Source organism: Chiloscyllium plagiosum, unplaced genomic scaffold (assembly GCF_037043375.1).
Source record: "Chiloscyllium plagiosum isolate Xiang-an unplaced genomic scaffold, Cpla_swu_hap1 HiC_scaffold_35, whole genome shotgun sequence".
Lineage (NCBI taxonomy): Eukaryota > Metazoa > Chordata > Chondrichthyes > Orectolobiformes > Hemiscylliidae > Chiloscyllium > Chiloscyllium plagiosum.
This window is the reverse complement of record NW_028270173.1, coordinates 3155303-3171057: the sequence shown is the minus strand read 5'-3', so window position 1 is coordinate 3171057 and position 15755 is coordinate 3155303. Positions and strand designations below refer to the sequence as shown.

General features: G+C 44.7%; 1 protein-coding gene across 1 annotated transcript in view; it reads right to left on the bottom strand.

Moving 5' to 3' along the window:
* Positions 1–15755, bottom strand: part of LOC122541478 (uncharacterized) — a 218256-nt gene that overhangs the window by 13306 nt on the left and 189195 nt on the right. The window contains exon 6 of the transcript XR_015752992.1: positions 13913–14247. The gene's annotated coding sequence lies outside the window, so the exon portion shown is untranslated. The remainder of the gene's footprint in view (positions 1–13912; positions 14248–15755) is intronic.

Here is a 15755-nt window from a genome sequence, read left to right as displayed (position 1 = left end):
TGAAGCTCAGGGTCTTTTCTGCGGATAGAACGTAGGTGTTCTGTAAAGTGTCATCCAGTCTACGCTTCATTTCCCCAATGTAGAGGAGACCATATTGTGAGAAGCAAATACAGTAGGTCAAATTGAGTGAAGGAGGAGAAAGTGAGGACTGCAGATGCTGGAGATCAGAGCTTAAAAATGTGTTGCTGGAAAAGCGCAGCAGGTCAGGCAGCATCCAAGGAGAAGGAGAATTGACGTTTCGGGCATAAGGGCTTCTCCTTCAAATTGAGTGAGGTTCAGGTAAAGTGCTACTTCATCTGGAAGGTGTATTTGGACTTTGCATAGTGAAGAGGTTGGAAGTAAATAGCCAGGTGTTACATCTTCTGCAGTTGCAGAACAAGGTGCCAGAGGACTGGAAAACATTTACTCTCTCCCTCCCCCATCCCATCTTCTGATGAAAACCATCCTTTTCCTAGCTACCATCAGTTCTGAAGAAGGATCACTGGACCTGAAACATTGACTCTGATTTCTCTCCACAGGTGCTGCCAGACCTGCTGGGATTTTCTACCAATTTTTGTCTTGCAAAGAGATTTTTAATTTGTGCCCGGGATGAGGTATTGCTGCCAGGCTAACAATTATTGCCCATCCCTAATTGCTGTGGCTCTAGAGTCACATGTAGGCCAGACTAGGGAAGGATGGCAGTTTCCTTCCCTAAAGGACATAATGAATGATATGGGCTTTTCGAACAATTAGGTAAAAACAATGAACAATTGACAATGGATTCATGGTCATCAACGGACTCTGAATTCCAGATTCTTACTGAATTCAAATTCCACCATATTTACCAATCACTGAAAGGTAGCATGAAACTGTAGCATGGAATTTGGAGGTCAGCTGTTGTTACCCTGCATTGTAACAGGATTTAATATAGGAACAAAAACGTAACCTTGCTTCAATTGTAAGTACACTGATTTAAGCACACTTGCAGAATAGTGTGTAGTCCTGGTCTCCTTGGCAGAAAGGGAGTATAGCAGAAGTTCATTCGACCAATTTCTGAGATGGTGACGTTACCCTTTGAGGAGGGATTAAGGAAATTGAGTTTGTAATTTCTGTATTTTAGAAAAATGAGAAGTGAGCTCACAGAAGATTACAAAGTACTAGGAGGTTTACCTTCTGGCTGGGCACTCTAGAACCAAGACAGAGTTTCAAAATAGAAAAACAATTATTCAGAAGTGAAATAAGAAGGCACCTCTTCACTCAGAGGATGATGAATCTTTGAAATTCTCTACTTCTGATGACTGTCGAAGCTCAGTCATTGAGTAATTTCAGGCAGAAATTGACAAATTTTGAATAATGGAGTGATATGGGAATACAGCAGATAAATACAGCAGAGTGATAAGCCTGTGGAATTTACTGCCACAGGAAGCAGTGGAGGGCAAACATTAAACATTTTCAGGAAAGGGTGAGAAATATTAAACAAGCATCAGAGCAGTTATATTCGGGGATTTCAATCTCCTCAACATTAATTGGGGTAGTCACAGTATAAAGGGATGAAAGAGTGCAGATTTCCTGAACCTCCCTCGTGGAAAGTGCAGGGGAAACTAAAGAAAGCTATTAGGAGAGCAAAGAGGGAGCATGAAAAAATACTGGAGTGTAAAGTTAGGGAGAATCCCAAGATATTCTATGAGCTTACCAATGGAAACAGAATACCAGAGAAAAAAATAGCGTCCATTAGGAACCAAGGGGGAAGTCTGTGCATGGACACAGAGGACATTGGTGGACTGTTAAACAAATACTTCACATCTGTCTTCACTTCCTTTTTCCTGTCCAGGAGCAGCGGGAGACAGAGCAGAGGTGACGTTGGAGACCAGGAGGTTGCCTGGAAGGTAAGGACTTAATATATACTTGGACAGCAGCTAAACCCGAGATACTACATGTTAGTATCTCCCTCCAAGCCCCCTCCTCTAACCAGAAGAAAAGGATTCTAAGGTAAACTTTCTTTTTCTTGTCTTTCATATATTGAAGTGCATTGTTTGGTTTTAGTTAGTTGATATAAAGCTAAGGCATACAATGGCTGGGGACCTCAGACCCGTGGCATGTGCCTTTTGCTTGATGTGGGAGTTTGATTTGATATGGCTAATGTCCCTGACTCTTATACTTGCAAGAAGTGTGTCTAGCTGCAGCTCTTGTTTGACCACATGACGGTTATGGAGCTGCAGATGGACTCACTATGGAGCAACTGCGATGCTGAGGTGGTCATGGATAGCATGTTTAGTGAACTGGTCAGACTGCAGATTAGGATTGTTGAGGGAGACAGTGAATGGGTGACCAAAAGGCAGAGAAAGAGTAGACAGGCAGTGCAGGTGTTCCCTGCGGTCATTTCCCTCCAAAACAGATATACCATTTTGGATACTGTTGGGGGAGATGGCTCACCAGGGGAGGGCAGCAGTTGCCAGAATCATGGCACCGTGGCGGGCACTGCTGGTTAGAAGGGCGGGAAATAGACTGGTAGGGCCATAATCATAAGAGATTCTATTGTAAGGGGAGTAGATAGGTAGTTCTGTGGCCTAAAACAGGACTCCCAGATGGTATGTTGCCTCCCAAGTGCTCGGGTCAGGGATGTCACGGATCGGCTGCAGAGCATTCTAAAAGGGGAGGGTGAACAGCCAGTTGTCATGGTGTATATAGGCACCATGGGCGGCACGGTGGCACAGTGGTTAGCACTACTGCCTCACAGCGCCAAAGACCCGGGTTCAATTCCTGCCTCTGGCGAGTGACTGTGTGGAGTTTGCACGTTCTCCCCGTGTCTGCGTGGGTTTCCTCCCGGTGCTCCGGTTTCCTCCCACAATCCAAAGATGTGCAGGTCAGGTGAATTGGCCATGCTAAATTGCCCGTAGTGTTAGGTAAGGGGTAAATGTAGGGATATGGGTGGGTTGCGCTTCGGCAGGTTGGTGTGGACTTGTTGGGCCGAAGGGCCTGTTTCCACACTGTAATGTAATCTAATCTAATCTAAAAAGTAAAAAAACAAGATGAGGTCCTGAAAGCAGAATTCGGGGAGCTAGGAGAAAAGTTGAAGAGGAGGACCTCAAAGATAGTAATCTCAGGATTGCTACCAGTGCCACATGCTAGCCAGGGTGGAAATGAAAGAATAGGCAGAATGAACACGTGGCTTGAGTGATGTTGTAAGAGGGAGGGGTTCAGATTTGTGGGACATTGGGACTAGTTCTGGGGAAGGTAGGACTATTACAAATTGGATGGTCGACACCTGAACCAGACTGGAACTAATGTCCTTGGGGGAGTTTTTGCTACTGCTGTTGGGAGGTTTTAAACTAATGAGGCATGGGGCTGGGAAACAGAGGAGTAGACTATTAGACAGTGAGGTGGAAACTAGAGATTATAAGGATCATGGCGTTAGTATTACCAAGGGAAAGAGTAGGCAGAGAGCAGATGAACTCAAAAGAACTGGCGGCCAGAAGTGTATCTACTTTAATGAAAGGAATATAGTGAATAAGGCAGATGAACTTAGGACCTGAATTGGTGCCCGGGAGTATGATGTTATTGTGATCACAGAGACTTGTTTGAAGGAAGGGATGATTGGCAACTAAATGTTCCAGGATATAGATGCTTCAGACAGGACAGGGAGGGAAGTAAAAGGGGGGGAGAGGAGTTGCATTGCTGGTCAGGGATGATATCACAGCTGTGATAAAGGAGGACACTACGGAGGGTGTTATGGGTAGAGCTAAGAAATAAGAAGGGTGCAGTTACATTGTTGGGACTGTAGTAAAGGCCTCGCAACAGTGAGCATGAGGTAGAAGAACAAATAGGTGAACAGATTATGGAAAGATGTCGAGGCAACAGGGTGGTGGTAATGGGAGATTTTAATTTTCTTAACATTGACTGGGATACACTTAGTGTCAGAGGTCTGGATGGGGCAGAATTTGTAAGGAGCATCCAGGAGAGTTTTCTAGAGCAGTATGTCGATAGTCTAACGAGGGAAGGGGCCATATTGGTCCTGGTGTTGGAGAATGAGCCAGGCCAGGCATTGGAAGTTGCAGTGGGGAATAGTGACCACAATTCTGTAAGTTTTAGAAGACTCATAGACAAAGATAAGAGTGGTCCTAAGGGAAGAGTAATAAACTGGGCCAAGGCCAATTATATCAAAATTAGGCAGGAGCTGGGAAATGTGGATTGGGGGCAGCTATTTGAAGGGAAGTCCACATTTGATATGTGGGAGGATTTCAAAGATAGGTTAAAGATATTATAGGTTAGGCATGTCCCTTTGAAAACAAGGGATAGGAAAGGCAAGATTCGTGAACCGTGGATGACAGGAGAAATCGTGCGCCCTAGCCAAGGGGAAAAGGGAAGCATACATAATGTCCAGGCAGGTAAGAACAGAATGGGCCTTGGAGGAATATCAGGAGAGTAGGACCAATCTTAAATGAGGAATCAAGCAGGCTAAAAGGGGTCACGAAATAACTTTAGTGAGCAGAGTTAAGGAGAATCCCAAGGCCTTTTATTCAGATATAAGAAGCAAGATGATAACTAGAGAAAGGGTTGGTCCACTAAAGGATAAGGAAGGAAGGTTGTGTGCCGAGCCTGAGAAAATGGGTGAGATTCTCAATGATTATTTTGCATCAGTGTTCACTGAGGAGAGGGACATGATGAATGTTGAGATTAGAGATAGAAGCTTGTTTACTTTGGATCATGTTGACATAAGGAGGGAAGATGTGTTGGGTAGGCTAAAGGATATTAAGATGGACAAATCCCCAAGACCAGATGGGATCTATCCCAGGTTACTAAGGGAGGTAAGAAAGGAAACAGCTGGGGCCCTGACAGATTTCTTTGGAGCATCCTTAAACACAGGTGAAGTGCCAGAGGACTGGAGGGTTGCAAATGTCCCCTGTACAAGAAGGGTAGTAGGGATATTCCAGGTAACTACAGACCAGTGAGCCTGATGTCAGTGGTGGGAAAGTTGCTGGAGAAGGTACTCAGGGATAAAATCTATTTATATTTGGAAACAAATGGGCTTATCAGTGATAGGCAACATGGGAGATTGTGCCATACCAACTTAATAGAGTTCTTTGAGGAAGTGACCAAATTGATAGACGAAGGAAGGGCTGTAGATGTCATATACATGGACTTTAGTAAGGCGTTTGAGAAGGTTCCCCATGGTAAACTAATGGAGAAAGTGAAGTCACATGGTGTGCAGGGTGTTCTATCTAGGTGGATAAAGAACTGGTTGAGCAACAGGAGACAGAGAGTAGTAGTTGAAGGAAGTTTCTTGTAAGTGGAGAAAGGTGACCAGTGGTGTTCCAAAGGGATCAGTGCTGGGGCCACTGTTGTTTGTGATATACATAAATGATCTGGAAGAGGGCACTGTTGGTCTGATCAGTAAGTTTGCAGATGACACAAAGATTGGTGGAGTAGCAGAAAGCAAAGGGGACTGTCAAAGAATACAGAAGAATATAGATCGACTGGACCACTTTGGCAGAGAAGTGGCAGATGGAGTTCAATCCAGGCAAATGTAAGTTGATGCATTTTGGGAAGTCTTGGGTAAAGCTGATGAGCACAGAGATCTGGGAGTTCAGGTCCATTGTACCCTGAAGGTGGCTGCACAGGTGGATAGAGTGGTCAAGAAGGCATATGGTCTGCTTGCCTTCATAGGATGGGGTATTGAGTGTAAGAACTGGCAGGTCATGTTAAAATTGTACAAGACTTTGGTTCGGCTGCATTTAGAATACTGTGTACAGTTCTGGTTGCTACATTACCAAAAGGATGTGGATGCTTTGGAGAGGGTGCAGAGAAGGTTTATGAGGATGTTGCCTGGTATGGAAGGTGCTAGCTATGAAGAGAGGCTGAGTAGATTAGGATTGTTTTCATTAGAAAAAAGATTGAGGGGGGGACCTGATTGAGGTCTACAAAATCTTGAAGGGTAGAGACAGGGTGGATAGAGATAAGCTTTTTCCCAGGGTGAAGGATTCAATAATGACAGGTCATGCATTCAAGGTGAGAGGTGGAAAATACTTTACACAGAGGGTGGTAGGTACCTGGAATGCATTGCCAGCAGAGTTAGTAGAGGCAGGCACAGTTGATTCATTTAAGGTACATCTGGACAGATGCATGAGTACATGGGGAGCAGAGGGTTACAGATGTTTAGGAATTGGGCATTAGGTTTAGACAGTAGATTTGGATCGGCTCAGGCTTGGAGGGCCAAAGGGCCTGTTCCTGGGCTGTAAATTTTCTTTGTTCTTCAAAGGAGGATGTAGGTACAGAGTTCGGAAAGAGGGAATGCGAGGTTCTTAACTGGATTGACATAGGGAGTAAGTTGGGGAAGTGGACTGGGAAATGGCAAATGGAGTTTAATACAGATAAGTGTGAGGTCTTGCATTTTGGAAAGTCAAATCAAGGTTGGAGTTTTATGATGAATGGTAGGGCCTTATGGAGTGCAGAGGGATCTTGGAGTTAAGGTTCACAGTTCTGTGAAAGTAGAGTCCCAGGTAGACAAAGCAGTGAAGAGGGCTTTTGGCACACTGGCCTTCATCAGTCAGGGCATTACTTATAGAAGTTGGGAAGATATGTTACAGGACATTGGCGAGGCCGCATTTGGAGTACTGTGTTCAGTTCTGGTCACTTTGCTATAGAAAGGATGTTATTAAAACTGGAAAGAGTGCAGAAGAAATTTACTGGGAAATTGCCTGGACTCAATGGTCTGAGTTATAGGGAAAGGTTTAACAAGCTAGAACTTTTTTCTTTAGAGCGTAGGAAACTGAGGGGGGAACCTTATAAACGTGTATAAGATCATGACAAGCATGGATTGAGTGAATGCATTCAGTCTTTTTCCCAGGGTGGGAAATTGAGGACTACAGGGCATCAGTTTAAGGTTAGGGGGGAAAGAATAAAAGGAAACCTGAAGGGTAACTTTCTTATACAGAAGGTGGTATAGATATAGAATTAACTGCCAGTGGAAGTGGTTGAGGTGGGTACATTAACAACATTTAAAAGGCATTTGGACAAGTACATGGATAGGAAAGGATTAGAAGGATATCAGTTACGTGCAGGGAAATGGGGTTAGAGTGGATGGACATTTTGGTTGGCATGGATCAGTTTGGGCCAAAGTGCCTGTCTCATCTCTGAGGAGGTAATAGAGATCTTGACAGCCTTCACAGTGGACAAATCCCCAGGTTCAGATGAGTTGTATCTCAGGCTGCTTTGTGAATCAAGGGAGAAAATTACAGGGCTCTGACCCAAATTGTAAATTCCAGAGGACTGGAGGACAGCTAATGTAGTTCCACTTGTTAAGAAGGATGTTAGAGATAAACCAGGGAATTATAGACCAGTGAATCTCACGTCAGTGATAAGGAAACTGTTGGAGAAAATTCTGAAGGTAAGAACTAATTTTCACTTGGAGAAGCAAGGTTTGATCAGGGATAGTTGTTATGGCTTAGTTAGAGGGACATTGGAGGTGACCAGGTGTGTAAGATGATGGTGGGGCAAGTGATATGGATTTCAGCAAATACTTTGACAAGGTTCCACACGGAAGAGTGATGAAGAAGGTAAAAGCATGTGGGTTCCAGAGTAATTTAGCAAGTTGGAATCAAAATTGGCTTAGTAGCTAAGAGCTTCGAAATCGACGTTTCGGGCGAAAGCCCTTCATCAGGAATAAAGGCAGTGAGCCTGAAGCATGGAGAGATAAGCTAGAGGAGGGTGGGAGTGAGGAGAAAGTAGCATAGAGTACAATGGGTGAGAGGGGGAGGGGATGAAGGTGATAGGTCAGGGAGGAGAGGGTGGAGTGGATAGGCGGAAAAGGAGATAGGCAGATAGGACAAGTCCGGACAAAGTCAGTCTCTGGATTCATTTAAGAAAGAGTTGGATAGAGTTCTCAAAGATAGTAGAATCAAGGGTTCTGGAGATAAGGCAGGAAGAGGATAATGATTAGGAATGATCAGCCATGATCATATTGAATGGCGGTGCAGGCTCAAAGGGCTGAATGGCCTACTCCTGCACCTATTGTCTATTGTCTATTGACTTATCCAGTAGCTAGCCAAGATGCAAGGAACTTGGTCAAGACCCCAACTGTCTTGCCTCTCTCGATAAGCTGCAGTAGATCGCATCAGGCCCTACTGACGTATCCACCTTAATGCTCTTAAGGAGACCAACACCACTTCTTTTTTGATCTCAAAATGCCCCAGCATATTATCATGCGCCACACTAATCTTACTATCCTCCATATCCTTCTCCTGGATGAATACTGTTATGAAGGTGTAAGGGGTAGTGTACCTTTAAGAGAGTTGAAGGACTTAGCAAGTGCATAGAGTGCTGGAGAATTTACAATGTAACATTTGGTCCAACAGCTAGCAGTACCTGGTTAGCTATGAGACAAAAAACAAATTCAAATTCAGCCAATCAGTTTAAATTATGCCCCAGGGTACAAAACTCCAATCAATTTTGAATTCAGTATTTTGACAATATTAAAGTAATGAAATGATTGGATGCTTTGGGGGTATAAGACCAGGAAAAATTGAACAGTTGGAGGAGAACTGCCAAAAGACCAACAGATGGGCGGCACGGTGGCACAGTGGTTAGCACTGCTGCCTCACAGCGCCAGAGACCCGGGTACAATTCCCGCCTCAGGCGACTGACTGTGTGGAGTTTGCACATTCTCCCCGTGTCTGCGTGGGTTTCCTCTGGGTGCTCCGGTTTCCTCCCACAGTCCAAAAATGTGCAGGTTAGGTGAATTGGCCATGCTAAATTGCCCGTAGTGTTAGGTGCAGTGGTAAATGTAGGGGAATGGGTCTGGGTGGGTGCGCTTCGGCGGTTCGGTGTGGACTTGTTGGGCCGAAGGGCCTGTTTCCACACTGTAAGTAATCTAATCTAATCTAAAGTCATTGGGACAGTGCTGAGCTGGAAGTTTAGAACTAGGGTGAGGGGGGGGGAAATGCGGAAACTGTTGAAGTCCACATTGATGCCCTGGAGTTGAAGTGTTCCGAGGCGGAAGATGAGGCATTCTTCCTCCAGGCGTCTGGTGGTGAGGGAGCGGCGGTGAAGGAGGTCCAGGACCTCCATGTCCTCGGCAGAGTGGGAGGGGGAGTTGAAATGTTGGGCCACGGGGCGGTGTGGTTGATTGGTGCGGGTGTCCCGGAGATGATCCCTAAAGCGCTCTGCTAGGAGGCGCCCAGTCTCCCCAATGTAGAGGAGACCGCATCGGGAGCAACGGATATAATAAATGATATTAGTGGATGTGCAAGTAAAACTTTGATGGTTGTGGAAGGCTCATTTAGTGCCTTGGATAGAGGTGAGAGAGGAGGTGTGGGCGCAGGTTTTACAGTTCCTGCGGTGGCAGGGGAAAGTGCCAGGATGGGTGGGTGGGTCGTAGGGGGGCGTGGACCTGACCAGGTAGTCACGGAGGGAACGGTCTTTGCGGAAGGCGGAAAGGGTTGGGGAGGGAAATATATCCCTGGTGGTGGGGTCTGTTTGGAGGTGGCGGAAATGTTGACGGATGATTTGGTTTATGCGAAGGTTGGTAGGGTGGAAGGTGAGCACTAGGGGCGTTCTGTCCTTGTTACGGTTGGAGGGGTGGGGTCTGAGGGCGGAGATGCGGGATGTAGACGAGATGCGTTGGAAAGCATCTTTAACCACGTGGGAAGGGAAATTGCGGTCTCTAAAGAAGGAGGCCATCTGGTGTGTTCTGTGGTGGCATGGAGGTCCTGGGCCTCCTTCACCGCCGCTCCCTCACCACCAGACGCCTGAAGGAAGAACGCCTCATCTTCCGCCTTGGAAGACTTCAACCCCAGGGCATCAATATGGACTTCAACAGTTTCCTCATTTCCCCTTCCCCCACCTCACCCTAATTCCAAACTTCCAGCTCAGCACTGTCCCCATGACCTGTCCAGACTTGTCCTACCTGCCTAGATCCTTTTCCACCTATCCACTCCACCCTCTCCTCCCTGACCTATCACCTTCATCCCCTCCCCCACTCACCCATTGCTACTTTCTCCCCAACCCCACCCTCCTCTAGCTTATCTCTCCACGCTTCAGGCTCACTGCCTTTACTCCTGATGAAGGGCTTTTGCCCGAAACATCGATTTCGAAGCTCCTTGGATGCTGCCTGAACTGCTGTACTCTTCCAGCACCAATAATCCAGAATCTGGTTTCCAGCACCTGCAGTCATTGTTTTTAACCTCCTTAGTAGCTAAGAGACAGAGGGTGGTAGGAGAAGGCTGTTTGTGTGACTGGTGGCTGGTGCAGTGGATTACAGTTGTTGTTGTATATAAACTATATAACTGAGAACGTTGGGAGTATGATAAATAAGCTTGTGGATGATATGAAGATCAGCCCGATGGTTGACAGTAAGAAAGATGCTCACAGGTTACATGAGGATGAAGGGTAATGAGGATAAAGACTGATCAGATGGGCAGATCAATGGAAGGTGGAATTTAACCCTGAAAAGTATGAGGTGATGTACTTTGGAAGAATGAACAAGGCAAGGGTGTACTCAATGAATGATAGGACATTAGGAAGATCAGAGGGTCGGAGGGATCTTGGAATGTTTGTCTACAGATCCCTGAAGGCAGCAGGACAGGTTACTAAGGTAATTAAGAAGTCAGATAGGACACTGGCCTTTATCAGACAAGGCTTAGATTATAAGAGTTGGGAAGATTATATTGGAGCTGGATAGATCTCTGGTTAAGCCATAGCTGGAGTGCTGTGAGTAGTTCTAATCATCACAGTATAAGAAGGATGAGACTGCACTGAAGAGGGCACAGAGGTGATTCACTAGGATGTTGTTGGGATGGAGTATTTCAGCTTTGAACAGAAGCTGAATAAATTCAGGTTAAAGGGGATGTGATAGAGGTGTATGAGATTATGAGGGGCACAGACAAGTGGACATAAAACAGTTGCTCCCCTTTGTAAAGAGTCAAGGGTAAGGGAGCGCACTTTAAAGTGAAAAGCAGGAAGTCTAGAGGTGATTTGAGGAAAAGTGTGGTTCTGGAATGCACTGCCAAGAAGGATAATTGAGGTGAGTAACATTAAAAAGTACTGAATGAGCACTTGAAATGTTCTAACATTCAAGACATGGACCTGGTGCAGAAAAGTGGGACCAGTGTAGATAGTAGTGAAATTTTGGCAGTATTGAAACATATACAATTCTAACAGGGTTCGGCAAACTAGATGTAGGGAGGAAGCTTCTGCTGGTTATAGAGTCATAGAGATGTACAGCATGGAAACAGACCCTTCGGTCCAACCCATCCATGCCGACTAGATATCCCAATCCAATCTAGTCCCACCTGCCAGCACCCGGCCCATATCCCCCCAAACCCTTCCTATTCATATACCCATCCAAATGCCTCTTAAATGTTGCAATTGTATCAGCCTCCACCACATCCTCTGACATCTCATTCCATACACGTACCACCCACTGTGTGAAAAGTTGCCCCTTAGGTCTATTTTATATCTTTCCCCTCACCCTAAACCTATGCCCTCTAGTTCTGGACACCCCGAACCAGGGAAAAGACTTTGTCTATTTATCCTATCCATGCTCCTCATAATTTTGTAAACCTCTATAAGGTCACCCCTCAGCCTCCGACGCTCCAGGGAAAACAGCCCCAGCCTGTTCAACCTCTCCCTGTAGCTCAGATCCTCCAACCCTGGCAACATCCTTGTAAATCTTTTCTGAACCCTTTCAAGTTTCACAACATCTTTCCGATAGGAAGGAGACCAGAATTGCACGCAATATTCCAACAGTGGCCTAACCAATGTCCTGTACAGCCGCAACATGACCTCCCAACTCCTGTACTCAATACTCTGACCAATAAAGGAAAGCATACCAAACGCCTTCTTCACTATCCTATCTACCTGCAACTCCACTTTCAAGGGGCAATGAACCTGCACTCCAAGGTCTCTTTGTTCAGCAACACTCCCTAGGACCTTACCATTAAGTGTATAAGTCCTGCTAAGATTTGCTTCCCATAATACAGCACCTCGCATTTATCTGAATTAAACTCCATCTGCCACTTCTCAGCCCATTGGCCCATCTGGTCAAGATCCTGTTGTAATCTGAGGTAACCCTCTTCGCTGTCCACTACACCTCCAATTTTGGTGTCATCTGCAAACTTACTAACTGTACCTCTTATACTCGCACCCAAATCATTTATGTAAATGACAAAAAGTAGAGGGCCCAGCACTGATCCTTGTGGCACTCCACTGGTCACAGGCCTCCAATCTGCAAAACAACCCTCCACCACCACCCTCTGTCTTCTACCTTTGAGCCAGTTCTGTATCCAAATGGCTAGTTCTCCCTGTATTCCACGAGATCTAACCTTGCTAATCAATCTCCCATGGGCAACCTTGTCGAATGCCTTACTGAAGTCCATATAGATCACATCTACTGCTCTGCCCTCATCAATCTTCTTTGTTACGTCTTCAAAAAACTCAATCAAGTTTGTGAGACATGATTTCCCATGCACAAAGCCATGTTGACTATCCCTAATCAGTCCTTGCCTTTCTAAATACATGCACATCCTGTCCCTCAGGATTCCCTCCAACAACTTGCCCACCACCGAGGTCAGGCTCACCGGTCTATAGTTCCCTGGCTTGACTTTACCGCCCTTCTTGAACAGTGTCACCATGTTTCCCAACCTCCAGTCTTCCGGTACCTCACCTGTGACTATCGATGATACAAATATCTCAGCAAGAGGCCCAGCAATCACTTCTCTAGCTTCCCACAGAGTTCTCTTTAAACTGTTCCCCTAGTTTTAAGTTCCACCATGAGGGGAACAGTTTATCAGCATGTACTCTCTCAAACTTCCTTAGAATACAATAGAAACATAAAACTAGGAGCAGGCATAGATTAGTGCTGGAGGAGCAGGCATAGGCCATTCGGCTCTTTGAGCCTGCTCCACCATCCAATATGATCATGGCTGATACTCAATCTCAATGCCACGTTCCTGCCTGTCCCCTATATTTCTTGATGCCTTTAAAATATAAAAAAAAATTATCGCTTTCCTGAATATATCCAGTAGCTTGGACTCCACAGCTTTGAGTGGTAGAGAATTCCATAGGCTCATGACCCTCTGAGTCTTTCCTCATATCAGCACCTAAATGGTAAACACTAGAACTGGAGAGACACACAGAGTGTTTACCATTTAGGTGCTGATATGAGGAAAGACTCAGAGGGTCATGAGCCTATGGAATTCTCTACCACTCAAGGCTGTGGAGTCCAAGCTACTGGGTATATTCAGGAAAGCGATAATTTTTTTTTATATTTTAACGGCATCAAGAAATATAGGGGACAGGCAGGAACGTGGCATTGAGATTGAGTATCAGCCATGATCATATTGGATGGTGGAGCAGGCTCAAAGAGCTGAATGGCCTATGCCTGCTCCTCCAGCACTAATCTATGCCTGCTCCTAGTTTTATGTTTCTATTGTATTCTAAGGAAGTTTGAGAGAGTACATGCTGATGGAATGCTTCCCCTCATGGTGAAACGAGGGGAACAGTTTAAAGTCAAGGTCTCTCTCAGTTAAAATGGAGGTGACGAGGAATTTCTTTTCTGAGACCTTATTCCAAACGTAGCAGTAGAGGCTGGGTCATTGAGTTTATTCAAGGCTGAGATAGACAGATTTATGATTCATAAGGGATTAAAGGCTTATTTGAAACAGTTGAGAAAGAAAATACTGATAAGGCCACAATCATATCATTTCAGCCATAATCTTATGAATTGGTAGAGCACGTTTGCCAGGCAGGATGGCCTATGGAAGCTCCAACTTCTTATGTCTTATGTAGCCTTGGTTCAAAAGAGTGCAATTTCAGAAATGACATGACAGCGAATACCCTTGACATCAAAGCAACACTCTACCAACTTTGACCTCAAGAAGACCTTGCAGAATTGAGGCAACATGAATAATTGAAAACTCTCCACTGGTTGGAGACATACCTGGAACAAAGGAAGACGGTTGTGGTTGTTGAAGGTCAGTCATCTCAGCTCTAGGACACCTCTGTTCTTCAGGGTAGTGTACTAGGCCCAACCATCTTCAGCTACTTGATCAATGACCTGCCCTCCATCATAAGGTCAGAAGTGAGGATATTTGCCAATGATTGCACAATGTTCATTTGTGACTCCTCAGATACTGAAGCAGTCTATTTCCAAATGCATTACGACCTGGACAATATCCAGGTTTGGGCTGGTAAATGGTAAGTAGCATTTGCACCATGCAAGTGCCAGGCAATGCTAAGTTCCAATTCCTTTGAGCTTATCAGGTTAACAAATCACTGATAAAAAAAGAACGTATTAGTGTACAACAGTTGAAGCCATTCAAACCCATCACATGGACATATTGGCAACAGTCAAGGGGGCACTTCTGTGCCCATCACATTAAACACATTAATGGCCATGAGGTGAACACAATAGTGGCCAGCACGTAAGTTCATTGCAGCCTATCAGGTGAGAACAAAGATTCCATCAATCACATCAGTGTCAGTGAATATATTAATGTCCATTAGATAAACACATATGCTTGTCACGTCAACATATTAGTGTAAATAGTAGACAATAGGTATGTGAATAGGAAGGGTTTAGTGGGATATGGGCCAAGTCCTGGCAAATGGGACTAGATTAGGTTAGGGTATCTGGTTGGCATGAATGAGTTGGACTGAAGACTCTGTTTCTGTCCTGTGCATCTCTATGACTCAAGTAAGTGCCTGTAAGTGTAAACATTGCTGCTGGTCAACTGAACACATTTGTAACAATCTGTTGAAACTATAGGTGCCCACGTGGATACATTTGTGCCATATTAGTGATACAAATCAAAATATTATTGCCCATCAGGTGAACACATCAGATACCCAGCAAAAATATTCCTCTTCTATCTGAAAAGAGAAACAAAGTTAATGTTTCAAAGTGATACGAAGCTTCTTGGGCTAGAAAAATTAACTTTGGTTCTCTCTTCACAGATTAGCTAGGCTGGCTGAGTTTCCCCAGTACTTCCTGGTTTTATTTTGGATCTCCAGTATTGACACCATTTTGCTTTCATCATAATACATCAATGTCTTTCAGGTAGATAAACATATTTGCGCCTATGAGCTGAACATACTAGCATCTGTTGGGAGAATTCCTTTGTGTCTGTCAAGTGGACACACCAGTGACCATTAAAAGAGATATTAATTTTGTCATGTTACCACATTACAGCTTGTCAGCTGAACAAGTCAGTACTCAGAAGGCAAAGACATTGGAACCCAAAAGGTGAACGTATCTGTGCCAGTCAGTTAAAATGTTAGTTCCTATCATCATAATACATTAGCATCTATCAGATAAAAACTTTCCTCTATGTCAGCTAAACAACTTAGATGGCTTCAGATGAGCATATTAGATATTTCCTGCTGAGATTAAATGTGTCCATTGAAGAAACATGTTTGTTGCCATTCCATAATTAAGTTATTGCTGAAGATGTTTGTGTCATCAATAGCCATCATGTAAAAGTATTCATGTTTATCCAGCCAACATAGAAGTGCCTGTCAGGTGAAGAGATATACCCCATGACCTGAGCACATTTAAAGTACATTAATACCATCTATGAACAGATTCAGAAACATATTGGGGCTAGTCTCAGGTGAAACTGCAGTTCAGTTGAGTACATTAGTGCCTACAAGTAATCACTTTGAGTCAGTCAGTTGCATACACTGGTCTGTAAGAATCCTGATGAAGGATTAAGCTGAAACATCAACTGTTTTGCTCCTCAGATGCTGCCTGACCTGCTGTGCTTTTTCCAGTGCCACATTTT